Source organism: Carcharhinus amblyrhynchos, chromosome 1 (genome assembly GCF_965287045.1).
Source record: "Carcharhinus amblyrhynchos chromosome 1, sCarAmb.v2.hapA, whole genome shotgun sequence".
Lineage (NCBI taxonomy): Eukaryota > Metazoa > Chordata > Chondrichthyes > Carcharhiniformes > Carcharhinidae > Carcharhinus > Carcharhinus amblyrhynchos.
Window position 1 is genome coordinate 116,526,949 of NC_137324.1, and position 18,957 is coordinate 116,545,905.

General features: G+C 41.2%; 1 protein-coding gene across 1 annotated transcript in view; it reads left to right on the forward strand.

Moving 5' to 3' along the window:
* sec24d (SEC24 homolog D, COPII coat complex component) overlaps nt 1–18,957 on the forward strand; it is a 145,458-nt gene that overhangs the window by 24,992 nt on the left and 101,509 nt on the right. The gene's annotated exons all lie outside the window — the stretch shown is intronic.

The window sequence follows — 18,957 nt, forward strand, 5'->3', positions numbered from 1 at the left end:
TGTAGCTTTGATTTCACTATGAATCAGAATCAATGTAAAATTAGACATAAATTAACAAGCAAATGGTACTTCAAATAAAGTACATTTCATTTTAAATTATCAATACAACAAGGGTGTGCCGTACACAACCACAAGCACTCGCATCATTCCCCGCACATATGCAGCACTGTGTGCAGTTCCAAAGTTCTCTAACTCAGACTCAATTGGCAGTATCTCTCTCCTTTCCACTCTAACAATTCAGTCCTTGACTAACATTCACCAGCTGCTTTATTCCATCTGAGGTGCCTGGAGATGATTGTCATTCGAACAATACAGACCTGAAGAATATCCTTAAGCTAAGTTCACAACAGTCCCGAAAGCACAGGTTCCTGGCCAGAGACTCTTTTATTCACTCCTCTAATATACCCTGTTAGACAGTCTGCTTGGCTCTGGCAAAACTGTGGCTGTGGCAGTAAAAGCATTCAGTTCATAATCCCTGCTATGGCTCTGGCCCTGTCTTCAGCATTTTTGTAACTATTACATACACAGCTTCTTGTAAATGTGCCTTGTCTGTTCTTCCTCCTGCTGCAGCTCTACTTTGTCTGTATTTCCCCTTTGTGTCTGACCATACAACTTTCATATGTTGTCTTCCTTCCAGATATTGCTTCCAGGTGAAGGGTTATCTGATTGCATGGACCAGCGTTTTTTACTCGTGAAGAAATTTCCAATTAATGCAAACTCTTAAGTCATTTTCAAACATCCTTAAAACTTTCCAATGACATTTTAAAGAAATTACAAATGTTCTTTATTTTATAGCTTCTGGGTTAAATGTCAAACACGTGCTATGACTTCATGGTTCAAAGCAATTTTTGAAGGGCTCATAATCCACTTTGTTATTTATAAAGTTATTTATTTTTCACACAAAGCAATTTTCAACATATTACTTGTAAAAATGGAAAACTGGAGAAAAAGATTATCTGTACCAAACCTGTGATTCAAATCCCACTAACCTAATTTGAAGTAATAATCATGCCACAGTTTCTTGTCCTACTGCTGTGGACTGTATATTTAATTTCGAACTGGTATAAAATCTAGTCAAAGGACTAGTGTGAAACTATGTGCTGAGCTGCACAAAATACTAAGCAGATCACATCTGGATACTCTTATAAAATTAAACACAAAAGTAGAATCCAAGATTGTACTTGGATTTTTTTTGTGTAGAACTGGTTTACTGTGAATTTTAACACCCCAACATAAGTGAGTGAGGGTTGAAGCAGATGGTAAAACGTAATAAATCTAAAACTAAACCTCACCAACTCTTCCACTTAAAAGCTCAACAGAGGTTGCACAAAGGGCAAACAGCCAACCCATAATTTAAATATGATAACGAGTCCCTGATTTAAGTTGCTTTGCAGGTTTAACAGTGGCTGTCTAAGTTCTCCACGCTTTGGACAGTCTTACAGCTTTATGGAGAAGGCCTTAACAACATTGCATGTAGGTCAGGAGGTGCAGGAGTGCTCCCAGTCAGCCTTTTAAACACTCTACTTTTCAGACACTCTTCCCCAGAGTCGTGGATCCAGCAATCCAGCAACACCACCCACCCACCGCATCGCCACTGCACCCCCCGCCCACCCATACCTGCACCACCCGTCTCCCAAAAGTCCAGGATCGAACTTCCTGCTTCCTGCAGCCTGCTCCAGAGTCCTTCCTATCTGACTGCAAGCCAAGCCCATCAATCAGACTGACATGTTAGCAGGAAATATGTGGAGGACAGAAGACATACACTGTGGAATTAAAACACTCCGCAGCATTGCCAGGCAATGACTATCACCAGTAAGAGACACTCTAACCACCAACCCTTAACATTCAATGGTGTAACCATCACTTAATCCTTGGGGTTACCATTAACTGGAAACTCAACTGGATTCACCACATAAACACACTGGCTACAAGTGCAGGTCAGAGGTTAGGAATATTGCAGCGAGTAACTCACCTCCTGACTCCCCAGAGCCTATCCATCATCTACCAGGCAAAAGTCAGGAGTGTGATGGAATACTGCCAACTAGCCTGGATGGGTGCAGTTCCAACAACACTCGAGCAGCTTGACACTGTCCAGGACAAAGCAGCCCGCTTGATTGGCACCACATCGACAAACATTCAACCCCTCCACCACCGCCGCTCAGTAGCAGCAGTATGTACTCTCTACAAGATGCACTGCAGCAATTCACCAAAGATTCTTAGACAGTTCCTTCCAAACTCACGACCGTTTCTATCTAGGAGGACAAGGGCAGTAAATAAATGGGAACACTACCACCTGCAAGTTCCCCTCCAAATCACTCAGCATCCTGATTTGGAAATATATCGTTGTTCCTTTGCATTCACTGTGTCAAAATCCTGGACTTCTCTCCCTAACGGCATTATGGATAAACCCAGAGAACGTGGACTGCAGCAATTCAAGAAGGCAGTTCACCATCACCTTCTCAAGGGCAACTAGGGATGGGCATTAAGTGCTGGCCAGCCAGCAACACCCGTGTCCCACAAATGAATAAAAAAGTGGGAGAAACCAGGCTTTAGGACTATTCTTGAATGGATAAACCTGCATCAAATGATGGTTTGTTTCAGTTATGTGGCAGTAACTATGGACGTAACCTTGTGGAGACAATGGGGAAATCTTGCCTGCTGGCTAGAAAGCTGGCAAATGACCTTCGTTGGCTCCTCTGGAGAAGACCCACTAAATTATGAGCCAATCAAGCAGCTGAAAGACCACTGACCAGCCTTTCCCTGGGATCAAATCCTGGGGATATTGAGAACCGCTGAGTCTGAAACTCAGCAGGTTGTGCCTGCTGTAAGAGGAACAACCACTAGAGGATAACAGAGCAACTCAGGCTGCAGTTAAGTAATGACTGGAGGGCCTTTGCTGGGTGAAGGTTATGAGGTTGGATGTACAGAAGGGGTCAGTAGCAAAGGCATGGGTTGGCTCTCAGTGGGCTCCACCTTCCTAATGCCGCATCAATCAGGGACCGAGTGCACTTGAAGGAGGGATAACTACGCACCACCCACCCCCTCCCATTCTTACAACGGGCAGATACATTCACCCTGCTATTTAAGGGAGGCAGGTAGGAGAGTGGCAGGGAGGCAGTTTTAAATTCATGAAACCCAGTAGACTGGGTTTCCCCTTGGGTGCTATAAAAACTCACCCAGTAGCTCAAGGATATATTAGTGGAAGGGAGGGAGAAGAGGCAAGTTGGGAAGGAACTTCAGTGGGAGGGAGTACAGAGAGATTAGGGATTGGGGGAACATCGATTTGCGGGTTGGGGTTGTTACAGTCTGAGGTGATGAGGAAACAGCTGGACGTTGATGGGAGGGACTGGCGAAATTAGGAAGGAGAGAAGATTGCAGTGGAAATCCTGTGGTGGTAGATGAAATGGAGGATATTAGGAGAGGCTGGGAGGAGATTTAAGATCAGAAGAACTTAAGCATATCAGATTGTGGTGGGGTGGGGACTCTGAGCACTGCATAAGCTAACAAAGTTGCTTGGAGAGCTCAGGAGCACTTTACACAATCTTGTCATTTTTGAGGGATTAAAGTTACCCTTTTGGTACAATGAAAGTTATAGAAGCTGCAAAATGTTGAGGAGAAAACAGCAGCCTTTTCAGCATTGCTATTAGTTTCTTCTTTTGCTCCCTTCCCCCAGCATGGGGAAGTAATAACCCTCATAGATCACTGAGATTTGAAAATAGCCAGCTCGAAGAAGTATGAAGTGAGAGATGACCTACTTAAAGTTCATTCCCAACTCCAGTTATTTTTGTTGGAATCACCATTAACTGTAACTGCAAAAGCAAGCACAAAGGTATGTCCAAATAAACTTATCAAAACTCAGACTGTTAAAAAAAATTGTTGAACTATGATTTACTTCCAGGAAAGTATATTGTTAATCACTTCAGAGAAATCAATCATTAAATTTGTTGGACATGTTTATCATTCCCAATTCATTGTTCTAAACAAATTACCATTAAAAATTGAAGAATAGTGAGAGTTCATTTGAAAGGGTAAAATTTAACAACAAACTTGAAGTCTGTGGTGTATGTGCTTTAATGATACATATTTCAGTTAAGACGCTTTTCCTGTTGAAACATTTTGCTTTGATTTTAAATATTTTGTACAGAAATGTTTTAGAGATTTTTTTTCCAGTTTTTTCCTAAGAAATTTATTCAACGCATTGAGAAGTTATATGACCGTGCTTAGGTTCAGATTCAGAGTCAAAATATGTTTGCAACAAATATTCTAAGCTCCAAGAATCATAAACAATATTGTGTGTAGTACAGATAATGATTAATTAACTTGCATCTTTATCTATCTTTATCAACATCCTTCAACCTAAACATAAAAACATGACCAGAAATATGAAGGCAAAATTTAGTTCACCATAGGCACAAGTCCTGTTATGGTCGCTAAATCTTACGAGAGGGCCATAATGGGATTTACATCAGTGAGATTTCGGTTTGACATCTTCCCTGATTTCTATCAATTTAAATACATTTGAATATCATTAGAAGGTGTTACATCATTGCATCTGGCCCCATTAAATGCTGCCCTTTGCTGGCATGACATCAAATTGGTGGAAATGTAACTACACCAGGAGCACGGAGGTGAATATAGCCCCAGGTTGGCACTGCCGGGGCGGGTCCTCCAGATAGCCCCATTGGTGGGGTGAGGGGAAAGAGTAGGATGAGGTCACTCTGATGCTTATGTAGTGTGGGGGGGAGCTGCCCCGACCTTTGAGTGGCGAAGGGGAGGTTGCCCTCACCGTGTGAGGGTTGAGGCATTCACCAAGAGGCCACAGTATCAATTGGTGGGGGTTGGGGGTTGCTTTTTATCTTTACTTTGAGATTGGCTGCCCCGATTTCTGAATCACAGCTATGCTAGAATGTTTAACCCTGCCCCTTCAACTGGCTGTTTGATCTACCTCAGCACCAAAATTACAAAGTGGTGTTTGATCAGGTGAGAAAAGGTAACTTGAGGCCACTGAGTTTCACACAGCTTTTCTCACCTGATCCAACACTGCAACTTTGAGAAAATGCTGCCCAGAGTCTCTAAATATACTTAAATGCAGCAAAGCAACTAAGTTATTCAACTAAATAATTTGAGGAAATGCTTTTAAGGTTAATGATGAAAAATGTACCTTATTGTACCGGAATGTGCGCTGCAGTATTGCAGTACAGAGGCTAGCATTGCCACCTCGCAGCACCAGGGACTCTGGTTTGATTCCAGCCTTGGTGACTGTCCAGTAGAGTTGCACATTCTCCCTAGGTTTCCTCCCATGGACCAAAGATGTGCACATTGGGTTGATTGACCATACTAAATTGCCCCTTTAGTGTCCCAAGATGTGTAGCTTAGAGGGATTGGCAGGGTAAACGTGTGGTGTTACGTTAAATTACATATGTGCAATGTCAGAAATAGATATTAAAGTTAGAAAAAGAAGTTGCCATTTTGCAGATATCTAATGTACCAATCACTGATTCTTGATTCTATGATTTTTTGCAAGGTAAGGAGGAACTTCCTTTAACTTGCAGATGGTTTAATGTGCCTATGTGGGAGTTGCATAATAAATGATGCAGGGATTCTGATCGACATCTGGAGTTGTAGCAAATGCTAAAGTTCCTCATTTTCTTTAATATCAAAGGATTTTTCTTGTTTTCTCAAGAGACAGAGATTCACTCAGTTGTTTTGACGAGGAAATGTCGGTAAAATTACTACTCTGGCTCAGAAATGAGTTCCAATCATTCTCTTTGTATTAGATAACTCAGTAAGGTGATACTCTGTAAAGTCCTGCCTTTGATATTTCCTTTGGTGGTTTTCCATTACAATTTTCACCTCCCCCTCATGGAATACCAATAAGGCCACAGCTGTAATTGCTAAAACACTAGAGAGATGGTAAATTAACTGTAAATGCATGGATAACTAACTGAACCATAAGGTGTAATATTAAATCAGAAAGTCAACCACACAGTACCCATTCTTCAAATGTTAAATGGCCTCCTAAGTCTCCAAGGCAGCAATCGATCCTATCAAGTCAGTCACTGATTCAACTCTGCCTGGTGTTCTGGATAGCAGGTACTATTTATATGTAACTTGTTTTTCCTCAAATATTCAACGTTTTGTTGTTTTGACCATTCCTTTGAAGCCTTTTTTTTTAAACAAATGTAAGACGGTGATTTATTTGGGGACCAAAAATACAATTTTTGAAGGCATGTTGACAATATTCGATATTAAAATACAGGTGTTAAAATGGACTTTGCTGTAAAAAGTAGTTTCTCTATATCATTTTAACATTCTAAGTATGGGCCAATCGTTAAAAAAAAGTACAAAGTCAATTGTGCTGAAAAGTCCTTTAACTCTTGGAAAAACTGAATACTTTTTAGAGCTTATACTTGAAAGGTTTCACCTTATTGTCTTCAAGTTAACAGGGTTTTAAAAACAATTGTGTGATTACTGTTACTATCTGACCCAGATGACAGGAGGGTGTCTTTCTAGCTCCAGTGTGTTATGGTTAAACTGAATTTCCAAGGAGACAGAAACAGTGGATTTTATTTATATCTCCATAGCCTTTGTAGGTCTTCGTGGAGCCTTGTAATCCACTTGAAATGTTTCGACTGTCAACAAATTTCAAAACTTATGCGTTGCTTGAATCTTGCATACAATGTGTATTTTTACCCCTCATAAATGTCTTAAATATTCCTTATATGAAAGTGGTTATGTTTTTTAAAAAAAGCAGTTGCATTTTCTAGATGCAAAATATTTACTTAACCTTGGAAACCAAAGTAACTAATCATAAAATTTGTAATTCCTTTGCTTTCTTTTTTCCCATCTCTTCCAAAGTCACTGACAATTTCTGGAGTATGATACTCTGGTAACTTTCTATTTGACTTATAGTAGCTTTTTTTTCTCAGACCTAAACTAAGTGGTGGGCATTAGCAGGTGATTGGACTACAGCAGACTGATTCTGTTCTCCTTGGACATATATTTATGTAGCGTTCTTAGCAGTACCAGTTAGCGAACAGATGAGAGTACTTTTGCTGATTTTCTCCTTCCAAAGAAGTGCTCCATGTTGTAAGACACTACCTCATTGACCAGGTTAATATCCTATATGGTATGGTTGACTGGCCCTGAACAATGTATTGCCGATCATTTGTGGCTTGTGTTGGACATATGTTGTCTTCACTGTAGGTGAAGCACGTTAGCCACAAATGGAATCTCTGGATTCCCAATGGTTAACTGCTGTGTTCCTTTTCTTTCAGTAATGAGACTAATGATTTGTGATCATATCATTGACTACTTTCAGCCTCATAATATAGTCAGAGAATTTCACATGGTCAATAGAGCCTCCTTTTCTACAGCTGTAACCCTCATTTCTGTTTCAGATAAAGCTTGAGATACATAATAGATTGGTCGGCAACACACATTTTGCTGTTGATCTCTAGTCCTGTAGGTGAGGCATCAGTTGCAATTGTGCTCAGTAGTGAGTCAACATATCTGGTGAAAGCAGCATGTCTTTAATCTGTTGGAACATTTGCTCCTGGTGTACATCCCAACACCATACTTGGGCCTTCTTCAATAGGTGTCTCAAGTGCTATTTGCTAGGTTCAGCATACCGAGCAATCATTGAAGCTCAGAATGGATAAAGGGATCAGAAATTCCCTGACAGATCTTTTTTGTGGGTCTACCATTATGCTTTTTCTGTTCATGATGTGGCCTAAAAGTCAAATGGGTTTTTACATAATTCACACTTGCCGTTAAACGTCAGCCCTGCTTTCTGCAAGAGATTCAGAAGACTTAATTCTGCATCTCTTTCTAAAGTATCCAAACCTTTCACAATGAAAGCAGTGCTTGCAAGGAACTGTCCACACCTTTGAGGCATTTTGGCCACCACAGCACCAGCACCTTGAATGTTCATTGCATAAGTTTTTTTTTTTGGCCTGGAGTGCCTTTATTATGAATTTGTTTAATAAATGTACCAACATCGTGGTCTTCTGAACTATTGTTAGTTAGGCTGCATTCTGTCCAAAATCGTTTTTGGATTATGTCAGAAAGGATGTCATTGGTTACCCCAAGTACAATGCAGCCTTGTATTAACTTTGGCTTCAGATCACCATATTTACAACTTGCAGCCAGTCAATTCAGGTCATTGATGAAGCTAATGAGGGGTTCACTATGTTTATGGAGTCTTGGTTCTTTCTAATTGCTTGTTACTTAATTGGTTAAAATAAGTAGCAAACACTTCTATAAGACCTCATGAACATGCCTGATGTTTCATCAATGCCTTGTCTTTCTTTCATATTACCATTAATTGTTCTGGTAGAGTACAATAATACAAGCACACAGACATACAAATTAGGAGCATTCAGCCCCTTGACCCTACTTTGCCATTCAGTAAGACCATGACTGATTTCTTTATATTTCTGCCTACCTCCTATAACCTATCTACCTCTGCCTTAAAAATGTTAAAATACTCTGCCTCCAACTTCTTCCCACCCCAACGGCTTATTGTTTAATCCAGATACAATTCTGAATCTTAAGGATCTCTTCTCCAAAGTGCACAATTCAGTGTCTGATCTAGCTCTTCCAAGTGGCCAAATAAGTCTGGCAAGATGAATAAAGAATCCATAGCTGTTTAAAGCTTTTAGGAGGTTTGCATGAATTATTTAAACTCCTGTTGCAGTAATGGAGTTTTCAGGCATTTGCTGGTATCCGCTGCTGTCACTGACCCTCTTTGATTGTTGTTCCTAAACTTGGCTGCATTTTTAAATTAATCACTGGAACTAATTATTGAAGCTGTTTCACTGCTTTTCTTCTTTTGGGGAATCATTTTAAGCGGCTTATTTTCTTTTTTTCAATTACTGACATGTGGTCACTGTCACATGAGTTAATAATGACATAAAGACACCAATCATTCAAAGGGGATTGTGCAATCACATCAAGGGGTCATTTATTTAATCTGGGCATTTGGCCAACAAAATGTAGGAATAGTCAAATCCAGATGTGTCAAAAGCACGGATAATGGGTTCCAGCAGCAGATGACCAACAGCAAGGAGGTGATGTTATGGGCATTGAAGTAGGTTGCGTTGGTGATGATGTAGAAAAGTGATCAGAAAGCTCATTTTGGGATCAAATATGATGTCAAGGTTGTGAAAAGTCTAGTTCAGCCTCCGACAGATGCCAGGGAGAGGGGTGCAGTGGGGAATAGATTTTGAGGTGATGTCTGCAGATGAGGATTTCAGTCTTCCAGATATTTAGTTGGAGGTAGTTTCTCCTCATCCATCACTGAATATCAGACAAACTATGTGACAAATTAGGGAGAGTGGAGGATTTGAGAGTTAATAGTGAGGTTGAGCTGGGTGTTGTCAGTGTACTTAAGATACCTGATATTGTGTTTTCAAGTGATGCCACTGTGGGTCAGCATTTAGACGGGAAATAGGGGGTCTACAGCAGGAAACACACTTCGTCCTCACCACGGGACATAGTCCCAGATTGCATATTTCCACCTAGAGAGTGAAACCAACAATAATATTTGTTAAATATGCTCAGAGTTGATTTTTTTATTCTGTAATCAACAAGAGACACTCTGCATGTTTGTCTCTTGCAAAGCCTTCCAAATCCACATAAAGATCATTTAACTCTAACATTCAACATCAGTCATGTTTCCAGAACAAGAAAAATGTACCTCACAAAATCAGATTTGCAAATAAAAAATAATCTTCTTATATTTTTCATTTAAATTAGCAACTGTTTAATCAGCTAATAAGAAATACTTGCATTTGTATAGCATCTTTCATGATCACCAGACTTACAAAAGCACTTCACTGCCGATTAAATGCTCTTGAAGTGTTGTCACTGTTGTAACAGTGGAGAAGTGTCAGCCAGCTTGGGTACAGCAAACTCCTGCAAACAGCAATGTGATAATGAATGGATAATCTATTTTTCTGGTGTTGATTGAGAGTTAGATAATGGGCTGGACGCTGCTGATAACCTTCCTACTGGTTTTTTGGAATAGTGCCATGAGATCTTTTACATCCACCTGAGAGAGAGCAGTCAGGGCCTTGGTGTAACTTCTCATCCAATAGACAGCACATCCAACAGTGTAGCACTCCCTCCATACTGCATTTAATTTTGTGCTCAACTGATGAAAGTGGAGCCTGAATCAATAGTTCTCTGTTTAGAGGCAAATGAGCGACCAACTGAGCCACTATTGACACCAGTACATAATTGCCGTTGAATTGGTGCTGGCACGGTGGTGTTGAATTCATACATGGGTTCTCCCTATTGCCCACTGCACATCAGTCAAATTGTGGAAATACTGAGCGGAATATAATGTTGGGTTGTGAGACTTTGATGCTGGGATGAAATGAGGTCTGGAATTTTTACTTGAGATAGCAAGATCAGCTCAGCAATGTTCCCAGAGGACTGTGAAATCATTGTCCTTTTAAAGATGGTATGCGGGACTTAGATACTGTCAGTTCAATGAGGGGGCCAGCGGGGGGGGGGGGGGGGGGGGGAGGATTCGTATTGTTGTACAGTTGCCAGCACTGTTGCTTCACAGTTCCAGGGACCTAGGTTCAATTCCTGCTTTGGGTGACTGTGTGAAGTTTGCACATTCTCCCCATATCTGCATGGGTTCACTCTGGGTGCTCTGGTTTCCTCCCTCAGTCCAAAGCTGTGCAGGTTGAGTGGTTTGGCCATGCTACATTGCCGCTTAGTATCCAAGGATGTGCAGGCTATGTGGATTAGCTGTGGGGGTGCTTGGGTAAGATGCTCTTTGGAGAGATAGTGCAGACTTGATGGGCCAAATGACCTCCTTCTGCACAATGGGGATTCTGCTCTAATTCTTGAGTCTTGGCAGCCCCACCAGTAAATGTTGGTGCCCTCAGATCCACTAAATTATTAATAAATTAGTGGAACCAAGCTGGTAGTTTTTTTTAATTGCCCATCCCTAATTGTCCTGGAGAAGGCAGTGGTGAGTGGCTTGCTTGAAACATTGCAGTCTATATGGTGTACATGTACCCATAATGCTGTTAGGGAGGGTGTTCCAGCATTTGACCCAGTGACATTGAAGGAATGGACATATATTCCAAGTCAGAATGGTCAGTGTCTTGGAGGGGTACTTCCAGATGGTGGTATTCCCAAACACTTGCTGTCCTTGTCCTTTTAGGTAGTAGTGATCATGACTTTGGACAGTACTGTACAAGGGGCTTTGGTGAGTTCCAGCAGTGCATTTTGCAGGTCATCATTATCACTATTGGATGCCCAGCCCCAATTCATATGTTGACCTGCCTATGTGAAACTCTCCCAATGGTAGGAATGTGTTGGGGAGCCATCCCTATTCATCTGTTATTTTCCCGACTCCCTCCACTTCCCAACCTGCAACCCTGGGATTGGGAAAATTCAGCCCGTTTCTGTTTCTGTAGCTTTTCTGTCAAAATTATGGGAGGACCTCTGAGCAATTTCACTCCATTCAATTTCAAAGCTATGCTAATTTACTGTTGCATTTTCTTATGCTTTTTAAAATGCTAGTTCATAGAAATCATAGAAACCCTACAGTGCAGAAGGAAGCCATTCGGCCCATCGAGTCTACACTAACCACAATCCCACCCAGGCCCTATCCCCATATCCCTACCTATTTACCTGCTAATCCCTCTAACCTACGCATTTCAGAATTCTAAGGGGCAATTTTTTTCGCATGGCCAATCAACCTAATCGGCAAATCTTTACACTGTGGGAGGCAACAGGAGCACCTGGAGGAAACCCATGCAGACACAAGGAGAATGTGCAAACTCTACGCAGACAGTGACTCAAGCTGGGAATCGAACCCAGGTCCCTGGAGGTGTGAAGCAGCAGTGCTAACCACTGTGCTACCGTACCACCCATAGTTGTAGGCATATTTTCTCATAGTTTGGTTCCCTTATAGGGAAACTGTAAAATTTCTTGCATTCTATTTTTGTTTAAACAGCAATACATTTTTTTAATTGCTGGCTTTTTCAATTGTTAGCACAGTGCACTTTAAACTGAAAGGCAGCAATGGGGAAAATTTTGAAGTACAGATTGCTGCCAAAAGTATGACTTATGATCAATGACAAATGGAAAAAAAGGCTTAACTTTTAAGGACAGCTTTTTTATTATCCAGACTCCTTTAGGTAGGCAGTACTGACCTTTGCTGTAGCAAAGAACAAGTTGCCATGTGCTCATAAATTATTCGATGCTCTCACTCTGGGCTGGTGAGTGAAATTCTGCAGCATGTAAACAAGAGCCCAAAACTGGCACATTGCACATTTTTCCATGTTACTTGCCAAAAAAGCCCATACATATGCACACAGTACAAAAAGTTTCCTTGAGAGTTATCCCTTAGCGTGTAGTCAATTTTTATTTGTCTGTGGCAATTGGCAGGAAATGATAAATATCGAAAATGATTTTTCAATGATTTCATTTTGAATCTGTAGTGCTGTGGCCAAATGTTTTTTTAAAAATCAGCCGATGAAGTGTTAATGTCTTGGCATCTGTTTTCGAGAAGTTGAAACAGATGTCTTTCATTACTGTAAATTATCAAGCATCTCAGTAAAGGAGTAAGATGCAGTATTTTAACAGAAGAAGTAAACAGACAAATATAGCAGGAAGTCCGGAACTCCCACAGTTTCAGGCTGTTTATTGTATTTTTATTCAGTTCAAGGCTATAACTACTGCTTTATTAGGTACAAAAATGTTACAGCTGGCCTGACCATCTTTTTCAAACCACAACTATAAAAACATAAATGGAATATAATGAGTGGTGTGGGCTTATTTCAAATGTATATATACCTCCTTGTGAGTGGGGAGCAAGTATTCATCCATATAAGACCCAGTCAAGAAGGAGGATATATATCACAAAGATAAACACTCTGCAACTAGCAGAGTTGGAGGTTCAAAATATAATCCATTTATGGGAAAGTTAATGAATACAGGAAAATTGTAGAACTTATTTTGATATTAGAATGCCAGCAAATACACAGGATCTCAAATTTCTGGACCTGGGAAGGTTGTACCAAGGCTTATGTGGGATGAAGGCATGGGGAAGTAGAAAGGACTCCTCGCCACTTTCTCCTAGGAACTAAAATTGCAGTGATTAGAGGGATTGGCCACTTCTTGTGCATGTGGCTCCCTTCAAGCTGATGCCAGAGCTGATAGCGTTGGTCAGTTCTTTTATGGCAAGATGCCATTCGATTAATTCAGTCCATTGTAGGATGCATCCCCAGGGAGTGTGGCATATGGCATTCATGCCCACCTCCTTTATGAAAATAACCTAGTTTCTCAGATTTGGGGTAAAGTCAAAGCTGGGCCAGACTGGCAGCTGGGCTGATGGCAGTATGTGCTTTCTGTAATTTCATGGTCAAGATTGTATGCTCTTTTCACCCTCTTACAAAGAGTACCATATTGAATACCCTACATTAATTGGGTTGTTAAAAAATTCCTACATTTCTCACTATATTTGAGGTTACTTTAGTAAATCAAAAAATAAAATGTGCTGTGATAAATTGTCATATAATCCCAACTGTTCTCCTCCCATGTTCCTACGCTCTGAACCTTCAAGCACCAAGTTGGTAGAGGAAGCCAGAAAATGAGCAATTTTTGTGGAGTTTCCTCTTCAGGATCATGAATAGAAAACCTTTTTTGATTCTTGTTTATGATGTAACTCGAGGGAATTCTGCTTGAAGTTCTTGCTGCTGGCCAACAGTTTGTAAACTCAAAAGATGCATAAGACCAGGATTAAAAGATACTAGTAACAGTAAAGATGGTCATTTTTCCACTGTTATTTTGTCTTAGAAATGCTTATATTTCAGGCACAAAGCAAACATAAAATGATTGTAGACTCTTGCTGGTGGATTTTTAAAATTACCACCAGAGTGGTAATCTGGCAGATTGGATTACCCCATCATTTATGCAACCCAGTTCTTATTTTGGTTAGATCATGATTATAAAAGGGAGATGATTGGTTCCATCAGATCAGTGAAGGCAAAATTCTATACTTTGATGCTGGGGAGCTACTTAATTTGCAGGTTATTTCTTGGGAGCTACCTGAGGGATCTTGAGTGTTTGAATTTAGCACAAGTATGCACATTGAAATCCCATTCTAATGATGTGAGAATGATGGTCTGCCCTGTTTAATAACCCTGGATCTTTGCTGACTGGATGTCCAAAGTAAAGTGAAGCAACAGCAAGGCTTTGTGCATTGGGCGCAGCCCCACTGAGATCAATGCAGGGGCAAAAATTCGGCACCTGAAGATTGAAAGTGGGAAAGTAATCTTTTTAACTTTTGCACTCTGATGAAGACATTAAGACCATTGGCAATCAGTACTGCAACAGGCTTCTTAGCCTGTAGTTACATTCAACTTTCATCGTCTGATTCAAGAAGCAGAGTCCAACTCAATTTGGAGGTCATAACAGTTTACTAAAATCCCCTGAACCCAGCAATACAGCTAGTTAAAAGTAATTTGTAGTAGAGAATGTTTCGAGTTTGTTCTATCTAACTCATATCCAATTGGTCAGCAGGGGAACAGAATCGAGAATCCACGAATCAGCGTCTGACTTGTGTTTTGATGTTCGTCATTCTGTTACAATTTAGTAACTCTGAGAGAATCCGTCTCACGTTCTGTTCAAATGCATTAATTATCCACATTCAACAAATCTATAAATGCAATCAATTGTAGTGGGAAGTTTTCTTAAATGTGCTAATGCTTTAATCTTGCTATTGTTTCCATTTTGATGCTGTCCGAGGGAATACAAGTATTTTTCAGAGCACAGTCATACTTTAGACAAGCAATTCAAGTGATAACTTATCAAATGACAACATCTTACGTGCCAATAAATTTATCTACCATGTTGTTAGTGACTTGCATTGCAACTTCAAGTGATCTCAAGGCGTGTTTTTGTTGGCAGAAAGAATGCTTCAAGAAAATTGTGATTTGCAGAATTACAGAATTGTTATGGGGAAATGGAGGCCATTCAGCCCATCATGTCTGCACCAATTCTCCAAATGAGCATTATGACTTTGTACCATTCTCCTGCCTTTTCCCTGTGCCCCTTGCTTCAAGTAAAATAATCATCCAATGTCCTCTTGAATGCCTTGATTGAACCTGCTTCCACCACATTTCCAAGCAGTGCACTCCAGACCTGGACCGCCCACTGTGTGGAAATGTTTTTCTCATGTTGCACTTCTTTCTCCCTATCTGATCTGTCCAGCCCCCTCATGATTTTGAAAACCTCTGTTAAATTACCTGTTAGCTGTCTCCCCTCTAAGGAGAACAGGCCCAATTTAGAGTCATACACTGCAAAAAGAGGCTTTTTGGCCTATTGTGCCTGCCCCAGCCATCAAACATGCATCTATTCTAATGCCATTTTCCAGCACGTGGCCTATAGCCTTGTATGCTATGGTGTTTCAAGTGCTCATCTAAATGCTTTGTAAATGTGAGAGTTCCTACATTTGCCACCTTTTCAGGCAGTGAGTTCCAGATTTCCACCAACTTCTGGGTAAAAAAGATTTTTGAAGATTTTTGTCAGATCCGCTGTAAGTCTCCTGTCCATTACATAAGATCTATGTTCTCTGGTTATTGATCCTGAGAACCGTCCACACACCTGACGAAGGAACAGTGTTTCCGAAAGCTTGCTTGTTTACTATCAAATAAACTGGTTGGACTTTAACCTGGTATTGATCCCTCAACCATGAAGAAACATTTCTTCATATCAATGCCCTTCATAATTTTGTACACCTCAATCAGGTCCCCCCCCTCAGCTTTCTCTGCTCTGAGGAGAACAGCCCCAGCCTGTGCAGTCTCTCTTGATAGGTGAAACACTCCAGCTCAGGCAACATCCTGGTGAATCTGCTCTGCATGCTTTCTGGTGCAATCACATCCTTCCTGCAGTGTGGCAACCAGAACAGCACACAATATTCTAGCTGTGGCCTAACAGGCATTGTATACAGCACCACCATAATCTCCCTGCTCTTATGTTTTGTACTTCGGCTAATAACTGCAAGTATCCCATATGCATTTTTAACCACCTCATCTACCTATTCTGCTGCCTTCGGGGATCTTTGGTTATGCATCTCAAGGTTCCTTGGTCCTCTGTACTTCCTTGTGTCCTACTGTTCATTGTAAATTCCCTCACCTTGTTAGTCCTCCCAAAATGCATCATCACATGCTTTCCAGTGTTAAATTCGTTTTGCAAATGTTCTAACCATCTGACCAGCTCATCTGTATCATCCTGTAATCTAAGGCTTTCATCCTCGCTATTTACCAGACCGCCAATTTTCATGTTACCTGTCAATTTACTGATCATCCCCACATTCTCATCATTAGATCATTAATGTACACTACAAACAGCAAGGGATCCAGCACCAATCCCTCGAAAAATTCAATCAAATTTGTTAGACATAATTTCTCCTTGACAAAGTCATGCTGACTATCTTGATTAAATATCCTTTGCCTCTCTAAGTGGGGATTAATTCTGTCTCTTGGATTTATTTCCAATAATTCCCATGCCACTGATGTTAGACTCACTGGCCTGTTTCTTTCCCTACTTTCCTCCTTGAATAATGGGTGTTAGCTGTCCTCCACACCACTATCATCTTACCTATCTCCGGAGAGGATTTAAAAGTTAATGCTAGAGCCCCTGTAATCTCCTTCCTTGCCTCTTATAGCACCCTAGGATGCATCTCATCTGGATCTGGGGACCACAGGGGCACCTGGGTTAGCACTGCTACCTCACAGCACCATGGAGGCAGGTTCAATTCCAGCCTTGGGTGACTGTGTGGAGTTTGTACATTCTCCCTGTGTCTGCTCCAGTTTCCTCCCATACTCCAAAGATATGCGGGTTATGTTCATTGGCCATGCTAAATTGACTCTTAGTCAGATTATCAGGATAAGTATGTCAGGTTACAGGGACAGGACCTGGATGGGATTGGTGACATTGCAGGCTTGATGGGCTGAATGGCATCCTTCTATACGATAGGGATTCTATGATTTATCCACTTTAAGTCCATTAAACCCGCCAACACCTCCTCCTGCTCGATGCTAATCTGTTCAATTTAATTACATCTGTTCTCTATACCTACAACATCCTTCTTCACAGCGAACACAGATGCAAAATACTAATTTAATACCTCACCTATGTTTTTCCACTCCACACGCAAGGTGTTAAATTAATTTCTAATTGGCCCTACTCTTTTCCTGGTTACCATCTTGCCCATAATGTACTTACAAACCAGTTTGGGATTTTCTTTTGTTTTGCCTGACAGTATATTTTCATGTACCCTCTTTGCTCTCCTGATTTAGTTTTTAAGGACCCCCCTGCACTTTCTATACTCTTAAGGCATTCACTGTTTTCAGCCCACTGTGTTTGCGAGAAGCCTTTCTTTTTTGCCTTATCCACTCCTGTAAGTACCCTGACATCCGTGGTTCTCTGTATTTTTTGGTCCCATCTTTTACAGAAACATGATGTCTTTGTATTCTGTCTATTTCCTTTCTGAATGACTCTCACTGTTCTGATGTGGATTTTCCTGCAAGTATCTGCTCCTAGATGCTGTCTTATTCTATTAAATCAGCCTTCCCCTTTCAGAGTCTTTATTTCTGGTCCACCTTTGTCCTTTTCCAAAACTGCCTTAAATTTTACTAAATTATGCTCATTATCACCAAAATGCTCCCCCAGTAATACTTCTGCCTGCCTGTCTTCGTTTCCCAAAACTAGTTCAAGTAGTTCTTGTAGGACTTTCTATGTGCTGGTTCAAAAGCTTTCCTGGATGCATTTGAAGAATTCTGCCTCCTCTAAGTCTTTCACGCACTCCTGGATGAAGAACTGGTTGTTGAAAGTGAAGACATTGTGGTCCAGGATGAAGCGGATGAGTTGTAAAATTACATCTGGAAACTGGCAGTTGTTGGCATTGAGTACTGAGGCAGTTGCAGCAATGCCATTGTTGTGGGGGATGCTGGTGTAGAGTGCCGAGACATCCATTGTGACGAGGCGTGCTCCTGGTTCAACTGCTCCATGTGTGCTGAGTTTCTGTAGGAAGTCCGTAGTGTCGCAACAAAAGCTGGGGGTTCTTTGTACAATGGGTTTCAGGATGCCCTCGACGTAGCCGGAAAGGTTCTCGCACAGGGTGCTATTGCCCAATACAATGGGATGGCCGAGTGTGTTTTCCTCAATTATCTTCGGGAGGCAGTAGAGATCCTCAGCATGGGGAGTATGTGGGATGAGAGCATGGAGGATACTCTGAAGGTCCAGATCAAATGTCATGATCAGCCTGTTGAGTTGAGGGGTGTGTTCTTTGGTCGGAACTGCAGGTAACTGTCTGTAGTGTTCCTCGTTGTTCAGTTGTCAGTACATTTCTCTGCAGTAATCTGTTTTGTTCAGTATGACCCTCCTTTGCTGGTTTGATGACAATGTTGCGGTTGGTCTTGAGAGCGCAGATGGTATTGTGTTGTACTTGGGTGATGTTTGGGACTGTATTGTGAGTGTGGCTGATGAATCTGACATTGAAGCACCTCCTGATGGCTTGGGCATACATGTCAAGTCAAGGGCAGCGGCCTTCCAGAGGAGTCCAATTCGACTTCACCTTCAACAACCAGTTCTTTATCCAGACACAGAACAGCCATGGGGACCAAATTTGCACCTCAATATGCCAACATCTTCATGCACAAGTTCAAACAAGACCTCTTCACCTCACAGGACCTTCAACCGATGCTATACGCTAGATACATCGATGACATTTTCTTGCTTTGGACTCATGGTGAACAATCACTGAAACAGCTATATGATGACATAAACAAGTTCCATCTCACCATCAGACTCACCATGGACTACTCTCTGGAATCGGTTGCATTTTTGGACACACACATCTCCATCAAGGATGGTCAGCACTTCACGGTACCGCAAGCCCATGGATAACCTCACGATGCTCCA